This window comes from Choloepus didactylus, chromosome 13, assembly GCF_015220235.1.
Source record: "Choloepus didactylus isolate mChoDid1 chromosome 13, mChoDid1.pri, whole genome shotgun sequence".
Lineage (NCBI taxonomy): Eukaryota > Metazoa > Chordata > Mammalia > Pilosa > Megalonychidae > Choloepus > Choloepus didactylus.
Window position 1 is genome coordinate 69,273,205 of NC_051319.1, and position 16,736 is coordinate 69,289,940.

Genomic DNA, 16,736 nt, shown 5'->3' on the forward strand with positions numbered 1-16,736 from the left:
GAAAAGAATTTATTTACAATCTTGCAAGATAGGGCGTCCAGCCAAACACATGGAAGACTGGCGCGCCAGAGGAAGAGAATGGCGATCTTTAAATCTCCTACTCCTAATTCGCAAGTCCCTCCCCTGTTTCCCCATTGACTGGGTACTACAGAGGTTACAGCCTATCCGAGAACACTAACTAATTCATCTTTTGAGATTTTAATTTGTACAGCCAATCCTAGAGAGCCAACTAGCTCATTATTGAGATTTTGAACTGATCAGCCTATCCCCCTCAAATTTTTTTTTTTTTTTTTTTTTTGCTGTGAATTCCCGCCTCTGATATTACCTCATATCTCTTTACATTCCAGTAACTATGGTTACTTTTCCATATAAGGAGCAGGCAGATTCTCTCTTCTCTTTGTCTGGGGCTTGTTTAAACTGGTTTTGCCTCCATTTCCCTTATTCCATGCTGTCTCTATGTGAAAACTAAACTTATCCCTTTCTTACAATTGAGATATATTCACATATCATACAATCATCCAAAGTGTACAGTTGTTCACACTACCATCATATAGCTGTGCATTCATCACCACAATTTATTTTTGAACATTTTCCTTGTACCAGAAAAAGTGAAAATAAGAATAAAAAATAAAAGTAAAAAAGAGCACCCAAATCATACCCCCCACTCTATTTTTCATTTAGTTTTTTGTCCCCATTCTTCTACTTATCCATCCATACACAGGATAAAGAGAGTGTGATCCACAAAGCTTTCACAATCACATAGTCATCCCTTGTAAGCTACATTGCTAAACAATCATCTTCAAGAGTCAAGTCTACTGGGTTGCAGTTTGATAATTTCAGGTATTTACTTCTAGCTATTCCAATGCATTAAAACCTAAAAAGGGTTATCTATATAGTGTATAAGAATGACCACCAGAGTGATGTCTCAACTCCATTTGGAATCCCTCAGCCACTGAAACTTTATTTCGTTTCATTTAGCATCCCCCTTTTGGTCAAGATGTTCTCAATCCCATGATGTCAGGTCCAGATTCATCCCTGGGAGTCATATCCCATGTTGCCAGGGAGATTTACACTCCTGGGAGTCAGAGCCCACATAGCAGGGATGGCAGTTAGTTTACCTGCTGAGTTGGCTTAGCTAGAGAGAGAGGGTCGCATCTGAGCAACAAAGAGGCATTCAGGGGAGACTCTTAGGCACAACTATAAGCAGGTTTAGCCTCTTCTTTGCAGTAATGAGCTTCGTAAGGGCAAGTCCTGTCATAGAAGGCTCGGCACATCAAACCACCAGTCCTCAATGTTTGGGAGAACATCAGCAGTAATCCAGGTGAGGAAGCCCAACACCTCTGCATTTTCCCCCAGCTCCTCAGGGGGCCCTACATATAAATTTTTATTCTCTGTCCAAATTACTTTGGGATGTATCACTATTTCACACTAATCTATGCAAAAACCACGTCTCATTTTCTATTAAAAGTTCCATGTAATTATGGTATTTGAACAGACTGTACGAGTTAAATTTTTTAGGAAATATAGATCTTGCACCAACTAAACATCTCTTCCCTTGGTCTCACCCAGAATTTGAAGTTTTAAAACAGTCATTATTGTCCTTTACCCTTTGGCCCAATTTTCCCTAGTCCTAACCACATCTGCTTTATTCATATCTCTAGTTGAAGTCTGGACTCCTTTTCAGCTTTTTTAACAGTTACATTATGTGCTATTACTACATTCATATCAGCCGAGTTTTAGCTCTGAGTTTCAGGTGGCACGGAGATACCCAAAGTTCCAGGGATTGATCAGGCTATACACAAAGGGATCAGAATCTCAGAATCTGGAGATAGCCATTACAATTAGGAATAGATGTGACTGCTGTAAGAGCTTACAATCTAGGGACAATTAGAATAAGCATTCCCCTGATAAGCTGCGCTCTAAGGTTCAATTCTAAGTTTAAACACTGTAGTTAGTCCATGTCCATATTGGTGAGGCATAGTTGTTTCTGGCATAGTTCACTCAAAATGCTGTCTACAGGATCCACTGACCTCGTTGCGTTTCTCCCAGCTTCACTCCTTGCAGTTGCTCAATATTCCATTGCATGCACACACAACAGTTCACCATTCTGTTCCTTAGTCGATGTACCCTTAGGCCACCTCCACCAACTGCAAATAATGCATACTGTCTCCATAAACACCACTGTGCAAATGTCCAGAATACAACTTTTTAAAAACTAAGGTGGATGTGCTTGGACCCATAAACACTTTGCAACACCACAGTAGCACACCACAATGGCCAATTGACTTTACTGAAAACAGTTAGTGTTTTTAAGAAGAAATGTTCCCTTGGCCATTAGGTTTTCCTATCAATACTGTTTAGTGATGAATATAGACAGCCCTGATTTTCCAAGTTGAACATAGTTCAAGTTGTCTTGCTGTGACACTTAATCAGGTGTTTCCTTAAGCCATGTGTCAAAGGCTATTTTTATGTGGCTGTAGAAGTCTTTAGCAGCTATAGAAAAGAATAGTAGAACAAAATCCCAGATATAAAATGAATTAGAAAACACCAAAAATTAAAAACTGGTAATAATAGCGGCTACCTCATAGGTTTGTGGTGAGGATTAAATGAGATCATATATGTTATGTACTCAGAACAGAGCCTAGTACGTGGTAAGCACTCAGTATTAGGACTAGTTTCAGACATTAGCCATTGTTATTTTTACCAAAGTGTAAAATAGTAACATTTTGAAATCTCACAGAGATTGAAACTAAGTCAAAAATATGTAACTATGCTAATAAATATGTACCAATGAGAAGTGTCTACCATCTTTTAATACCATGCCATCTTAAAACATCTCTCTGAATCAATTTCCTCACATATTAAATGACGATACTATTCCATATCTAACTAGAGAATTGTCAAGAGGCTCAAATGTGATATTACTGTAAAAGGCTAGTAAAATGGAAAGTGTTACAACAAATAAAGTTTCTTGAGGGGACCCAATCTGCCTACCTTTCTGGGAAGCTCTGAGATAAAAAGATGAACTATGAACCCTTGTTGTATAAAGGTCTTGAAGCTGTCTGAGAGAAATGTGAAGTGGATTTTGAGACAGATATTTACAAGTTTAAGCCTTTGTGATTCTCTTCACTAAGAGGTTAGATAAAGGAGGTTCCCGAATTCTCTCCCTGAGGTAGAAGGCATATGTGCCTCAGTGAGGGACACCAGTTGTTCATGAGTGAGGAACAGGACTCTGGGCTCTAGCCTCTAGGATACTTCTGGCTCTGATCTTGAGACATTTGCTCAAATTCTTCAACAAAGGGAGCAGTAAAATGGAGAATTCCTGGTTACATTTGAAGGCCTAAACAGAGTCAGTATTCCAGTTCAAGTTGGCTAACTGAAGAGAAAGGTTTACTCTCCAAAAAAACTTATTAGAATGACAGATACGTGTGTGTGTATGTTTGTGTGTGTAACCAGAGCTGTAAATTTTAAAAAGATGTCATCACTTGAATTTCTGGAGGATGTATAGTCGTTCAAATCAGATTGAAAGTAAAACCTAACAGAGCTGAAGGAGCTACAATCTAATACAGAAGAATAGAAAGTTAAACAGAGTATAAAATTTTCCCATCAGTACCCCAAAATAATTCAAAGAGCAGAAACAGTGGGAACTAGGGGAAAGAGCAGGATGAAGACAGTTGTTAAGATGATTAATCAAATAATGACAAAACATTAACATCAGTATCCACCCTGTTGTGAGGGGTGTGGTAACTTAGAGCTAGAGACTCCTGTTGACTCTCTGGGCTCAAGTCCTGAGGGATAGCTCTCCAAAGTGGGAGTGGGGCATGGGAAACTCCAGTGTGGCTGAAGCTAGAGAAGCAGAGCAGTCTACAGACAAACTATGGTTACTGTGAGGGACTGGGACTCCTGGCATTTATGCTCGCACGCATGCATTCTTCCCCGCCACACACTGCAGAACTAGGGATTCTGTAATCACAACCTGTGTTAGTGTTATGTGAACAGTGGTTTTCATTTGGGCTAGGAAACACATTTGCAGCTAGGAACAGACAAGCACAATGTGCAAATATTTGAGGAAAACCAACAGCAAAAATATCAAATATAATAATAAGAGCTTAAAATCAACAGGTAGAAGAATTAATCCCTGGGGAAATTATGTAATCAAAGGAAATTAAATAAAACTACAAAATAAGCATAATTAGTTTCCTCAACCAGCTTTCAAGGGATGTTGCTTTGAAAAAAAGAAAAAAATTGTGATAAATAGCAGAAAGGGAGACCTCAAAAGTTAAAAATATGATAGCACTCTATTGAAGGCCCAAATAGCAAAATGTACACATATTGATTTGAACTGTCTGCTGAAAGATAGTGCAGGAGGAAAGAAAGGTGGAAACTGTGGTTGAAAACCTAAGGAACATGAGCAATAGATCTGGAAGCATAATGATCCATTTTGCAGGAGTTTCAGAAAATCAGGAAAGAGAATGGAGGGAAAGAAATAATAAAAAATAATAATAGAGTAGAATGCCTTATCAGATCTTCAAATTAAAAAAAGGCAAACACCAAATTTAAAACAAAAACTAAAAACCACTACACTCATCCTAGCGAAATTTCAGAACCCAAAGAATCAAGAGAATTATCTTTGAACAGTTCAGATATAAAAAATGTACCAATAAGAAAAGTGTATCAAATAATTTGAATTTCTTATCTGTAAATATGTTCTCCAGAAAACAAAGGAGCAATATCATCACAATTCTAAGGAAAAATCATTATGAACCTAGAATTCAATACCTAGCCAAACTCACTTAAAGGTTGAGAACTAAACAAAGATTTGGGTAGCATGCCCTTGTATCTTTCCTCAGAAAATGTAACTTTGAAAAAACTTTTTCCAAAAGATCTGAAAATCACAATGAATATGTTTAAGTTAATACGTGTATTCTTCTTAAGTTCAAGGAATATTTACAAAAATGGGCCATTTATTTGTTCACACAAATAATAAATTTCAAAATTCAGAATTTATTTCAGCCACATTTTCCTAACTGTAATGCATAATAAATTAACAACAAAAAGGTAGTAAAAAATAATCCATTCAAAAGACAATCCACTCCCATGAAAATTGTTAAATATCTTTCTATAAGAAATACCAAGTAAAATAAATATAAAAGCCACAGGCTTAAACAATTTAGAATTGAATGACAACAAAAGCATGACCTATAGGATATGGCCAAAGAAAAGTGCAGAAAAAAATTCAGAGGCTTAAACCTTTTGTAAGAAAATATGAAAAACTGAAAAGAAATTAAGTATTCAAATTAACAAGATTAAAAAGGAAAATATATTCAAATAAATTAGGAAAATTAAGATAGTAATAAAATAGAGAACAAAAGTATAAATAAATGAAGATTCAATTAATGAAACAAATCAGTTACCTTTTGAAAGACAAATGAGTCAAAACTGCAGCAAATCTATAAAAGGAGGAAAAGTCAGCACCTCTGGAAAGATAGATGCAAACCAAATGAAGAAGGATCTTAAAGGCTGAGCATGATGTTTGAATCTTATTCTGCAGGCCACCCATGGAGCCATTCTAGGGATCTGTAAGGAAAGGAATGGCATAATCAGATTGTAGCTTTGAGAGAACTCCCTCTTACAGCAATGGAAAGAGAAGAGAAGGAGGTGAGAAACCAGCAAGCAGAGTTTGCAAGAGCCTGAATAAAACAGTGACAAGAAGGATAGAGTAGGAGAAAGATGCAAGACATCTTCAGAAAGAATAAAGTACAGGACTTGGTGTCTACTTGAATGTCTGGTGTAAGGAAAACAGAGGAGAAGCTGCTTTGAGGGGAAATATGAGGATTGCATGTTTGGACGTGTTGAAATTAAGGTGTCCCCGATTCCTCTAGGTAGGGATTCATTCAGATGGTTGTTTGGAAGAGGTCTGGACTAGATATATAAATCTGGATTTAATCTGGGTGTGGGTCCAAGAATGGATTTCACCTTTGTTACCAGTTCTGATCAGTTTGTAGTGTTAGATTGAAGACACACTATGAGGCCAAATCAAACTTGAGTGCAAGGACAAATCAGCAATGTGTCCTAATGGCACAGGCAAGAGGTGTGGTGGCAGACAAGCGATAGCTTTGCTGACTTTGTTATAAATAATAAGTGAAGTCATAAGCCGGAATGAGTTTTCCTCCAGAGAGCATGTAGCATGAGGAGAAATCTGTAATTAAAAGGAATCCAATGGGTCACCAATATTTAAGTAATAGATGTGAAAGTCAGTCTTAACACAGGTTCAGCAAGTTTTATCAGCCTGGGTTAAGTATTTCACCCTTATCATTGCCAATATCACAAGGGGTTGTGCCTAAAAGAGTAACGAGATTTTGAAAGCTACATGTGTCAATTGACATCACTGCCGTAGAGTCCTGATTTTTATTAATACAGAATTCTTATCCACTACCCTATGCCTTTAATCCAGATCTCATAATTCAGATCCAGTAACTATGATAGCAAACTAATTTCCAGAACAAATACTTTTTTTGGCTATCCTCAATATTCTTCATTGATTTTTTTTCTCCATCAGGTCAAGACAGAAATAGCCTGCTATCATTACTAAATTTAAATTAGGTAAAAAACAAATTGTATATTCTAACACTGAGTTCTTAGGCATAAGATGGCCTAAATCAGAAAATGGAGAAAAGTTTCATAAACATCCTAGAACATAAATAAAGTCAAACAGTGATCATTATGGCATGACAGCATAATGAACCAAAATATTTCCTCATTCATAGAGCCACATATTAAGATTATGTTGTCATGAAAAAAGAGCCTTGTATCGGAAGTCAGAAAGCACTGGTTTTAGTGTGCTCTGTGTCATTAACTGCTGTGAAACTTCAAGTTAGTTAATTGGTTGCTGGAGTGACAAACTAGTCCCAGTTTGCCCAGGAGTTTCCCCATTTTTTAACATGGAAAGCCCTGTGCCCAGGAAACCTCTCAAACCAGAGCACACTAGGACACTTGGTTGATCACCATCTTGATTGCCATCTCTAAACCTTAATTCCTCATTTGTGAAAGGGGATGACTGGACTGTATGACCTGCAAAATCCCACACAGCTGTAAAATTCTAAAGATAGATAGATTGTATATGCACAAAAAAAGTGGGTGCTTGCACAGTATAATTTTCCCAGCACCTCCAGGCCAATTTATTCAGATAGTGCCTTTGCTAAATAACACAGTATTATTAATCCCTAAGAGGCAATCCAGCAAAGGACACAGATTACACAAATAGAGCAAGGTTAACATTTGTCAGGAACCCGAAGCTGGGAGAAACTAGGGGATGCAAATACAAGGGGCACTGCTTAGGCTGGAAGAGTGTTCGAATGTGGGGCTAAGAGGCTTCCACTCCATATTCTGCCTATCCTGACGCAGCCAACATCAGATCCCTTTCCTTTTATTTGGTGTTCATCAAAAACAAAGGTCCTGAATAGAGATCGGCCTCCAGTTAGGATGAAAGCAGGGCTTTGTGAAGCCATGAATATAGCAGTGGTGACCTGGCTTGTACAGGGCTGTCAAAACAAAAGGGAAGCTTTCTCTAGCTGACACCAAGAGGTGGCTTATCTCTGCAACTTCCTGTATTGGGTCGCTTGGGAAAGAGCAGATCTGAAAGAGTGTGTGTGGTTGTTCCCCTCAACCCCTTTCCCCATGAACAACCATCTCCAGCCTACCCTATCCTTCTGGGACACAAGCAGTTTTCAGTGGGGCCATCTGAGTCTTACTAGCATCGTCTCTCTGAAAGGCATTTTACAGCACCAAAAGAAAATTGACCCATTCCTTGCCAATAAAATGTCCATCAGATATAAAAAGAGCTTTCTATAGAAAAAAATAATAAATAATGGAAAACTAAATACTGAGCATTAGGATTCTGTGCATAAAGCTTCACAGCTACTGATTTGTTGAGTCAGCTTAATAACTGACCATTGAGTCACATGTTCTTACCGGAACATCTCCAACAACCACACAGAGACTGTAGTGTCTTTTCAAGGTTCTGAATTGTGATTAAAATGTCCTGAAAAGTGTAAATGAACATACCCTGAAAAGAAAAGAAGATGGATCTAGAGATGCATCTAGTTCCAGGAATAGAAGGAAATAATTTAGTAATTACCATCTAGTAAATAAAAATTTTAGTACATGGAAGACAGGCTAACAGCAATCTTAGATATCTACTGAGAACCAAATAGAAAGTGGGTTTAAGTGTATCATATCCCTTTCCTGCTTAAGCATAGTTTCCTATAGCTCATAAGGCAAACTCCAAATTTCCTGCCCTGGAACATTCAAGATCCTCCATCGTTTATTCCACCCTCTATTTCCAATCTCATCTCTCACTTCTGAGTTCAAACCCTGCTCTCTATTTACTCTGTTCTAATCATAATTTCCCAAGTACCCATGCATATTCTCACCTCTGTCCCTCACTGTACAATGGATCGTCCTCCCCACTTTTGACCTCTTCCTAGAATCCTATTTTATCTTCCAGCCTCAATCCCTTCCCAAAATATTTCCCGAGTTCTCCAGCCCACACTGACTTCTGCCTCTGAATTCGTGTAAAACATATTTTTCAGGAGCCTAAATAAGGTACTTAATAATCTGCTGTGTTAACTGTTTTTCCACGCATATGTTTCTTGCTTCCCCATTTAGATGCTTGTATCCTTAAGGGCAATGACTTTTATACCTTGCATTCCCCCTCAGTATCATTAAATTAAAACAGTACAATTTACTGAGTCCTGCATGAAGTGACAAGAGCATGCCCTTTTCTAGAGATTAGGAGACTACCCCATTGGTCTCAACCAATTTAAAGGAAGAATGATTGAAGCTGGATTCCTGGATTCTAAAATTTTAAGATTAGATACAACTGTCAAAAAGGTTAGCCTAAGCAACTTGTCCTAGGCCAAACAGAAAATAGGATGGCAAATCTGGGTTTACATGACAATATCCACTGTCTGAGGGATGGAAATATTTAACCAAGCAATCAACTGGGTTGTAGTTGTTATGCCAAACACTGATCCAAGGTATCTTTAATATTTTTGGACTGAATTGGCATGTTCAACCAGTATTAAAGAAAAATCAGATAGTGGGGTCTAGTGTAAACCAAGCCAGAGCTATGGTAAGTTCAATTTCCTCCTGTCACTTTCCTTCTTATTAAATTTATTTTCATGAGAGCTGTGTTTTGGCAGAATAATTGAGTGTATTTATTACAAAATTGAAGGAAGATTAGAATCTGCAAGTGGATGATGAAGTTTGCTCAAGACTATTGGCAAATTTTAGTTAAGACATGAAGATGAAGAACGTAAAAGAGATCAAGAGTTTTGAAATGAGCTTTCTCAACACTCTGGTTGGGGCTCATTATGAGATAATGTTGGTTCATCTAGTGCTTCATAACAATCCCAGATGTCTTGCTTTCACTCTCTGTTTCTCCCTCTATTTTTAGTGTCTCATTTTCTATAAGACATACAGAGCTGTGTTGCAAGGTAAAAGTAAATTTAATATGCAAGCTCAGCAGCATCAAATGTAAAACACAGTTACCAGTGAGAAAACCTTTTTCAAAAGGACAAGAACGAGGTGGCCAGCTAGAAGGAATCAATTTTAAGAAGGGACACTCAATTGAATTTTCATAAAATAAATGGACCTGTATACGAAAGAGTATAGAGAGACCTGGCGTTCGTAGACTCTAGAACAATTTCATTTCTCGGGTATGGTAACAAAAGCAGATTTCTGATTCCTCTCATGAAAAACAGGATGCCCACAATCGCAGACTAAAGGCTGGATCAGTCATAGCTATGTAAAAATTCCCATAGAAAAAGAAATAGGCTTCAAGTCACATGATTTCCCATCAGCAGACTAATTCTAACATCATTTAACATATTTGCTCTCAAGAGCTCTCTGTTTTTCCATTCCATTGGCTTTCCTCTGAACTTGAACTCCTCCTTCCTCAAGATAGACCTATGGTCTGCCATTTCAGTGGTGGTCTCCACCTTCTGAGATTCTTCACCGTCTTGTCCTTTTTTGCCCACCTTGTCAATACCTAATTCTGCCTCTTTTCCCCTCCTTTTCTAATAGTGAGCTATAACAGATTGGCCAGCAAAACAACTGATTACCTTACAAATCATCACTCTTAATTTCTGATTGACAGTCCTTTCTCTTATCTCCTGTGGACATTCCACTGCAATCCATGATCCTCAAGCTCCCAGCCCAACCCATACACTTCTCAGTCACCACATGATTTCTCCTGTACTTTACTCAGACCAAAGCCATCTGACAGGACATCCCACAACTTTCCTTCTCTTTCTTAGCATATTTCTGTATTCTCATCCCTCCTTTCTTACCTATCTCAGAAAAGTATCAAGCATATTTCCTAAGTAAACTTCTCCTCTTTTCTCCTTGATTCATCTTCTTCCACCTCTTCATCCTCACGGCTCTGTTAATGGCATTCTTTTCTCAATCTCAATCTCTCTCTCTCTCTCTCTTGCCACTCTCTTCTTGTTCTTTGCCTATAAATGTGTGGATGTTTTTCTATCTTCATTTTTTAAAATATCTTTTTCAACCTTTGTTGATAGGAAAACATTTAAAATTTTATCTCCTTATTCCTTTATATGCCCTGGTCTTTCTTCCATTTAACTAGCAAAGGCATTCTATATTTAGTTCCTCAGGGAAGAGATGATGCAACAACAACAACAAAAAAGATTGAATTGTTACCTTGGCTACTTCAAATGTCTGAAGTGATTGGGGATGAAACATGGAGGTAAATAGGGGATGGCAATAGATTGGGGAGAACGGTGATGAGGAAAAAACCACTGAGAGAGAAAATATTCATATGAATATTTCTAAGTTAGAACTTCCATCCCTAATATGTAAAGAATTCATAAAACCAACAATAAAAGACAAAGAAACCAATTTTTTAACCAAAGTCTTGACCAGACACTACACAAAAGATGACATACCAATAGCCAATAAGAACATGGAAAGGTACTCAAGATCATTAGTCATCAAGAAAAGCAAACTAAAACTACAATGAAATACCATTTCACACCCACTTGAGAATGAATAAAATAAAAAAGACTGGCATACAAATGGTGAGGTGGAACAACTGGAATTTTCATACATTGCTGATGGGAATGTACCATTTTAGGTGCAAAGATTTTGAATAATTGACTGACAGTTTCCAATAAAGTTAAACAAAAACCTATCTATCCTATGATCCAGAAATCTCATTTCTAGGTCTTTACCCAAGAGAAATGAAAAACATATGGCCACAAACACACTCGTACAAGAAGTTTTATTATAAGTTAAAAACTGGAAACAATCCAAATGTCTATCAACAACTGAATGGATAAACAGATTGTGGTATATCCATACAATGGAATACTGTCTGAATCATAAAGAACTATTGATACATGTAATAACATAGATGAATCTCAAAAACATTATATTTAGCAAATGAAACCAGAAACCACAGAGCACATTCTATCTGATTCCATTTATATGAAGCCCAAGAACAGGCAAACCTCATCTCTTAATGGAGAGAAATTGGAACAGTGGTTGTCTCTGGGATGGTGAAGGGAAAAATTGACCAGATAGGGGGAAGGGATCTTTCTGTGGTGATGCAAATATTCTCTATCTTAACAGGGCTGTGGATTTTATAAGGGCATGCATTTGTTAAAACTTGCTAAACTGAAAACTTAGATCCATCCATTTTATTGTATGTAAATTATACCTTTATAAGAAAAATTAAAAAGTAAAATCAAACTCAAAACTAGAGAAAAAGTGAAAATGTTTGTTTGTGTGTATGTGTATATATATGCCATATAGTCCTCAAAGCTTGCATCTGTGTTTTACTTGTGGAATATCTTATAGTATCCAATGTTTCATACCCTATACTTTTAATAGCTTGATAAATTTTTCATTTCATTTCAAGGCATACTCTGACTAGCCAAAATGTTTCAGCCCTCAAGTTTTTCCTCCTTGGAGTCATTAAAAGCCTGTTAAGAAACAAGGCACTTTAAGAAACAAATAGATACTAAACTCCAGAATGTTCGGGCCACGTCTATCTATTCACTACTGTGCAATGCCCAGTACAGAGCTGAATGCCTTGTAGGCTAACAGTAAGTGTTTGCAGAATGAATGAACAGGCCAGCATGGGTTGAAAAAAGAAGTCAACAGGGTTACTAGGGAAGAGAAAAGAACATAAATCCCCAAAACAGTTGGCTGTAAAATAACTGATATACCTTGAAGCTATATTATATAGATTGTGTTATGGATTTTGCATTACTGTCACTTCCCTAAATATGTTATAGAAGGAGGAGAATGCTAGAAAATAGGAAAAAACCAAATGCTTGTTTGGTTTAACTATGCATGAAAAATTTAAAGTTGATTTTAGGCACTCAGGACTGACTCAGGAGTAATAGGAAGATCTTAGAATTCTAATTAAACCCGATAATCATGTCATGAAGTCAGATCTGACAGTTTAGTCAGCTATGGTCCTCACAGAAATCATGTTTGGTCACTATGAATTATACTTCAATCTTGTCTAGTACTATTATGGTACTCAAACTAAATGAGGACAAATTTATTTTACTTTTGCTTGGGATCTACCAAGATCTCCAGTACTGGGCTGCACAGCTCTCATCTTGCCACAACCTGATCTCTATCAAATTAATTCTAAAGGGCATCCTAATGGAAAAAAAATTTTTTTTTCCAAGGCAATGTTCTTTTAAATTAGTATTTAAATAAAATAAAATATTTTAACACGGGGTGAGGGAATGAAGAACGGGTGTCACTAAATCCAACAATCTCAAAAAGTCTTGCATGAATGCATCAGTCAGAAAGGAGAAAGAAAGAAAGAAGACTGAAGCAGAATTCAATGGAATGGAAATTAAAATAGCAGGAATAGAAAAAAAGGATAAACAAAGACAAAAATAAAAGAAGATGTCAGGCAAAAGGAAGGCATGCAAAGTAGCTGTGGAAATGAGATATAAACACAGCTCACATCCTTCCTTACTTGGCTACTTAATGTGGCCCTGGAGGAAGAAGAAAACGAGAGGACAAAGGGGACTTCAAATTAGTTTTCTCTTTAAACTCCCATCCCTAAACTTGGTTTTATTACACTTCTTCTTATGGGGAAAACATTCCACTAAAGGCCTTCTTTCAGTTGTTCGAATCTCCAAACAATGTACAAAGATTAAACAGTGGTGCTAAACCTATTGGTAGTCGAAGAAACAGGGAAATGGGGGAGGGAACTTTGCTGCAGTTCTGGCTAAGTTTCCTGTTTGGGATGTAATGGTTTCTTCTGAATTTAGACTTCGACAAACTGCAAGCTCAGAGGCCTAAGCTCTCTACGTAGCCTCGGTTCTGCCTGAGCTGGACTCCCAGCAGCTCCGATCTGTGGGAGGCTTCTGCTGCATGTGCTTCAACATGCAAACTTTTTCTTCTCTTTTTCAAAAGTAAAGTTTACATTTCAAAAACATAACCTGCTGCAGGGCTCAGCTGGGGTGAGCATCAAACCCAGGGTCAGACAACGCAGGTAAGCCCACTCTTCATGTGAGCCCCAGAAGCCCTGCCTCAATGCTTCCCATTTTGCTCCTTTTCCCCCAGCACCTTCCTCCCCTTTTTCTTCAGTCCCACGCAGGATCCGTTGTAGTATTCAAGGAAAAAGTTCAAAGGCATTTCAATTAAATTTAGAACATCATTCTTATTATCCCATTAGAGATATTCTCAGATAAATATTTTTGACTCCAGGTTTTCTTAAAGTTTGCGTTCTTTGTAATGCTTAGTTGTAATCCCACCTTTTCTTAAGAACAGTTCTGAAAGGCTGCCTTCCTTAACCTCAAAACAGTAAAGGCCGTAGCACATTACCTATGGCGTTTCATAACTTATTTAATTAGGCCCTGTTCCAGCAACCACAACCCCTCAGTCAGTTTGGCTTTTTTTCCAAGTCCATGAATGCCTGAATTATCTCAGAATATTTTACACACATTCTGTCTGAAATATCTGCCAGAGAACATTTTACCTGCAGGGGAACAGTCAGTACAAATTGAGTACATTTTGACCTCTATATCCTAGGGTGAATGTCCTTGTTCAGGCTTTTCACCTCCACATTTTGTGTGGAAGGAAGAGAGCAGAGAATTTTGTTGCCTACACCAAAACGGGGTGATATGCTTCAGATTCAACGGGAGAAGGAAAAAGTAAACTACTATTAGATGCCAACTGTGTGCAAGACATTGGTACTAGAGGTCTTACATGCATTTTTCTATTTAAGCCTCACAATACCCATATGAGGTAAATGTAATTATTTCTATTTTGCAGATGAGGGAACTAGAGTTTAGAGAGGTAAGTGTTACGCTGTAAAGAGGTTATGTGGTTCAGCTACCATTTTCTTCTTCAGTTCACCAGACTATTTATATTAAACCAAACAAAAGAGGCAACAACAGCCCTACAAGGTCCTAAAACTGGCCCTGCTGTGGTAAGTGATTTTGTAAGGCTATGACAATGAGAGGGCAGCTGCATCTTCCTCTTCTGAGCTTAGCGAGGTGGCAGTGCAGCCACACCGCCTAAATCCGTGTGGTAGGTTGGCAAAGGGCACAGGCATCGGAGTCAGACAGCTGAGTCTAGGTCACAGCTCTGCCTTCCTATTGGCTATGCAGCCTTGAGATTGTTTGTGCATTCATTGAGTCATCCTACAAGTATTTACTGAGCACCTACTACATGTCAAGGCCTTCTTCTAGGTGTTGGGAATAGAATAGTGAACAAAACAAGTCAGGCCCTCACCGAGCTTACATACTCAGGGAATGTAAAACATTATGTCTCTACTTTCTTCCTGTGTGAAGTGGGAATAATAGCACCTTCCTCATGGGGTTGTGGTGAAAGTAGATAAATTAATATATACAGTGCTTACCTTGGTGCATAGTGAGTACTCAATAATTTCCATGTCTTATTGTTATTTTAAAATGAAAATCTTTATCCCTGGCACAAATTGAGCTAAAATCATTATAGGTGATGGCAGTGAGACTTTTGGTATATGGAAGTGAGGTGGGGGTTGGAGAATTGTCCCCTAAAGTTTCAGGAGTAATTTCCTATCACATTTAGTTAAGACTGGAAGGCTCTGATGTGTGCTACTTGGCTATCATTCATTTGAGCGCTAATAGAAATGTCAGGCTGAATAAAGGATCTCATTTCCCTGCAAATTTCAATGTGCAAAATGGTCCTGGGGTTTATTTTTGCCTAGTACAGAGAATTGAGGTTGCCTCAGTGAAAGCAAAGTGCAGGTGTTAGTAATTATTTTAAATAATCCAAGCATAAGAGAAGAGTGTGTGCTTTTCTACAATACCTTTTGAAAATAGGAGCTGTTGCTTTTTCCTCTTTTTTTTCCTGAAAACTGTAGGTGTACCTAATCTGCTTTATAAGCTTCAAGAGTTCATTGGAGTGCACAGAACAAATGATTTGATTGGTTAACAGTTTCCCAGCCTAGACTTCACAATTCACAGGTACTAATACAACACCAGGAGAGTTGAAGAGTCATCCAAGGTTCAGATAATCAGCTTTCTGAAGTCAAGGGCGAACAGCAGGAAATTCAAGTGGCTCCCAAAAGCTGAATAGTCTTCCCAGCATCTCAAGGAATAAGGTGTATCTTCTCGGCTGCCCCAGGCAGTGATCCCAATCACTCCCTTTAAATACAGGCCTAGAAGTGAAAAAAATCATCAACATAGTTCAGTTCATTTCTGAGAATATTTTGGTGTTCTGATGAGGGAAAAAGACTTCATTTCCAGCCTATGCATTGAAATTTTTTAAAAAGGAAAGAAAAAAGAAAAGCCTTTCATCTAGTCTGTGCCCTAAATAAATATTGATTGCTCTGTCTTTGGTGCAAGTTAGTCTGGTGCTTATGGTTTGATACAAGTTTCAATTTGGTTTAAATTCTTTCCCCAAAAGTATAAAATGACAGAGAGATGGAGTGAAATCTGAATAAAGACAATAGGAAGGACAGAAAGGAATTCTTCAGGAGATATTTTCTACCAAATACAACTAATAAGATAATTAAAAGTGCTGGTGATAATTACATGATTTCCTCGTCTATAGGAATCCCCTTTGCTCCTTATACAAAATAATCTAGCTATGACTTTATCTCCCCTATGGTCTTCAGGATAGTCAAGGGCAATCCTGGCATATTACCAAGACATGGATATTACAAAGTGCATGTGATTCATTCCCCCTGACAACCACCACAGAAAAAAGGGAGTGGCATTAAACTCTATTTATTCAAGTATTTTCTGATATCTGCATGCCAGAGCCATCATTGAGTAGAAAATGTTTGACTGAAGCTTGGGAAGGCCTGCAGGCCTCCTTCATAAAAGAGGCTCTGAAGGATCATTTCAAGTTTGATGATGCGAGTAGTTATGAGTTTCTTGAACAGAAATCGCTTACATTGATTTTCAGTATCAGTTTTCTGAGTTACGTGGGCATATTCACAGGGTCAGCCTGCTGAGCTGCCTAAGCTGACTCCCATGAACACTAACTGCATGTCACTTGCACGTGAATTTGGATGCCACATGGTCCTGGCCCTTTGACGGAGGTTCAAACAGCACCAGATTTTTCTGTGTGTGTTGTGTGTGTGTGTGTGTGTGTGTGTGTGTGTGTGACAGCCTCTATAGCACTACTTAACTGCCTCTGCCAAGACTCCTGAGAAATATTCTAGGACTTTAACAAAATGTAAAAGGGAA

General features: G+C 37.9%; 1 long non-coding RNA gene across 5 annotated transcripts in view; it reads right to left on the bottom strand.

Moving 5' to 3' along the window:
• Positions 1-1,908: 1,908 nt before the first annotated feature.
• The window catches only part of LOC119508587, a 133,769-nt gene continuing 118,941 nt past the window's right edge, over positions 1,909-16,736 (bottom strand). For all 5 annotated transcript variants that reach the window (XR_005211503.1, XR_005211501.1, XR_005211500.1 and 2 more), the window contains 3 exons: positions 15,350-15,700; positions 5,415-5,577; positions 1,909-2,493 (listed from right to left, as the gene is read on the bottom strand). This is a non-coding gene — a long non-coding RNA (uncharacterized LOC119508587). The remainder of the gene's footprint in view (positions 2,494-5,414; positions 5,578-15,349; positions 15,701-16,736) is intronic.